Genomic DNA, 2,985 nt, shown 5'->3' on the forward strand with positions numbered 1-2,985 from the left:
AGAGAGAGAGAGAGAGAGAGAGAGAGAGAGAGAGAGAGAGAGAGAGAGAGAGAGAGAGAGAGAGAGAGAGAGAGAGAGAGAGAGAGAGAGGGGAGGGGGAAGGGTATTGAAATGTACTTTTTATTGGCTTTTCTTGAGAGTTGGTGGTTGGCGGGGGCTCTGGTGTGGTTTGCTTCTTCTTTCCTATGAAACATCTATCGTCCTTATCTCCCCTTCTTTTTTATGTTTGTTACTCTCTTGTAACACCTCTAATCTTCTGGCGCTCATATGACCTTATGCAGTTGCGAGCGGCGAAAAACCTCTACTGAAACAAACAAACATGTTTGTCGCACTGACGTCATGAGTGAAAGACATAACATGTAACTTTGTTGTCTGGAGAGTTCCTATAATATCTCTACACCTTTCTATAATATGTATCTGCACACCTGTATTTTTGTAGGATCAATATTCTTTCTCTTGGTGAGTAACTGTCCCTTTTTTCTTCAAGGTGAACGCACGAACCTAGATTTACTATAAACAGAGATGTTTTACGTCCCATCGACTCAATTTAGATCATTCAGGGGGTGGGCTGTTTCGACCCTAATAAGAGAGGTACTACCCGGGGATACAATGCCTCAGCAGACAAAGGGAGATCGATTTTTAGAAATTGCATGATATCATTTTTTATCTGTTTTTTTCTGGGTTCCCACCAGCTCGAAAGTGACCTAGAGCTAGATCTCAACAATAACAGTTAAGACAATAATGGTAACTGACAACAAATTGCAACAACAAACAACAGAAATGACTACTACGACGACAACTACTACAACAGCAACAGCATCATCAACAACAACAATAATAACATCAACAACAACAACAACAACAACAACAACAACAACAACAACAACAACAACAACAATGACAACAACAACAACAACAAAACCAATAGCAACGGCAACTACAATCTTTTACTACAACTGTATGATTCCTTTTTTTTCATTTTCAGTTTCTCAACTGTGAACCCAAACACTCAGCTTTGGACATCTTCCTGGCCACCTTACCCAATTGCACTCTAGGCCCTTCCCCCACCTCCCCCCTAGCCCCCCTCTATCCCCCCTCTATCCCCTTCCCCTCTTGCCCCACCCATTTGGGTGATGCTCGGGATAGTATTGTCGTTCTGGACCTTCCTATTCATCGTGATCACAGCGGTACAACACGCCTTGGGCTGGAGACCCGTCTCCTCCTCTTCTGACCCCGCCCCTAACTCTTCAAGCCCAGCCCACAAATCTCGACCCTGTAGCTGCAACTGCCAAGGAAAAACACACCAACCACCATTGCCTTCAGGTACCGGTTCTTCATCACGGGAAGGCAAGTCTCGATACACACGTTCTGTTGGCTTTGACCCGGAAACTTCAGTGAGAAAAAGTCACCGCCCATCACGCCGACCGTTTAGGGGCCACAACCCTTCCCTCAGTTCTTCTTCTGTAGGCAAAAGCTGCTCCGACGACCAACTGTCAGCACGCTCAGGCTGCGGGTCTTCTACGGGAGCCGGCCACTCACGCCACCAAAGTCCTCCCAACCGTGACCCGACGTCGTCCGTTAGTGTGAGCTACCCCTCGTGTCACGAGACGGGTGGGTGTCTGTCCCACAGTGGGAATTCTAATAGGAAGAGTGTGAGCTTCAGAAACAGTCTGGGAGAGGAGCCTAGAGGAAGGAGTTTTTGGAACAGACGGCGCTGAAATCTGTCGTACACCTCCAGCGCTGCAAAAGGAAATAGAAATAATCGAGAAGACCTCGACAAAAATATGTACATCTTCATAGTCACACTCTAAATCCTGCATCCCTGTCTTTCTCCTTTTGGAAATACATAGGCAAGATCTGGCGTTGTCTGCCCCATCTGGGAATCTTGCGTGAGGCGAGGAGATAGCGGTGAGAAGAGAAACCATCAACAACCATGATACTAAGTGGATTTAAATGAAGGTAAAGAAAGACTGCGACATGTTCCAGTGTCTTATCTTATTAAGAGCGAAGCATTCACTTGTGTCCAATCAACAGCAGACCAAAGGTTATGTTGCTGCGCATTTTGAACCATCTCACGTAAATCAGCACACATGAATTTGCAAATTTCACAGAATGTATGTTGTTGCTTACCTGCCTTTGTAAGTTTCAGGGAAAAGAATACAGAATTGAAACAAATCTGTATGAATAATGAAGGTATGCTCCTCTTTGAAAGTCCACATTAATAGCGGGTCTTCACACGTTGTCGAAGTACCAGAATGGGCGTCTTTGGGTGCGTTAAAGGATTTGCTTGAGCATATTAACATCGACATTGTGCTGTAAGGTTAAGCGCTTCGTCTTTGCCACCAGAAGACATGAGTTCGATTTCCGTGAGAGGGTAGGATTTTGAAATCAATTAGCTCCATCCCTCTGCAGGGACATTGTACCTCTCTCAGTCCGGATTAGTCCAGACTGGCAGGCTCGAAGAAGCCCGCCTCTAATACGATTTATATAGTGTTAGTGAGGGTGTAAGGCACTCACAATTTGATCACAATATCAACATCTAACTACAATAACCGTATCATATTTTTCCGTATTCTCGCCCACCCGTGCATCGTCAGCGACAGGTGAGCTGGTGTAATAGCTTAGCACCTCATCTCTGTGCCAAGTCCGAGGATTTATGGAAGGTCCAAATTGTAGTTCATTTTGCGTCAACTTCTTTCAACAATAAACCGATCGCCAGGGGAAAAGGCCTGCTAACCCTAGCAGATAAACTTTATAGTAGAAAGAAAGGGTTAAGTGGTGAATTGGTATAGGTTTAACGCCCCTATCAACACAGTCAGGTTGTTTAAGAGGCAGGACCTCCGAGTTTAACGTCCATCTCCGAAAGGACCGAACCAAGCAGGAAATTCGTGTAAGGTGCCTTTCCCAAGGACACAACGTCGGACCGAGCTGAGGCTCGAACACCCTAACGCGCAATCTTACAAAGAGAGAGAGAGAGAGAGAGAG

General features: G+C 45.5%; 1 long non-coding RNA gene across 1 annotated transcript in view; it reads left to right on the top strand.

Moving 5' to 3' along the window:
* The window catches only part of LOC101844961, a 27,727-nt gene that overhangs the window by 20,020 nt on the left and 4,722 nt on the right, over positions 1–2,985 (top strand). The window contains exon 3 of the long non-coding RNA XR_221106.3: positions 986–1,959. This is a non-coding gene — a long non-coding RNA (uncharacterized LOC101844961). The remainder of the gene's footprint in view (positions 1–985; positions 1,960–2,985) is intronic.

This window comes from Aplysia californica, unplaced genomic scaffold, assembly GCF_000002075.1.
Source record: "Aplysia californica isolate F4 #8 unplaced genomic scaffold, AplCal3.0 scaffold00994, whole genome shotgun sequence".
In the NCBI taxonomy this organism is placed as follows: domain Eukaryota; kingdom Metazoa; phylum Mollusca; class Gastropoda; order Aplysiida; family Aplysiidae; genus Aplysia; species Aplysia californica.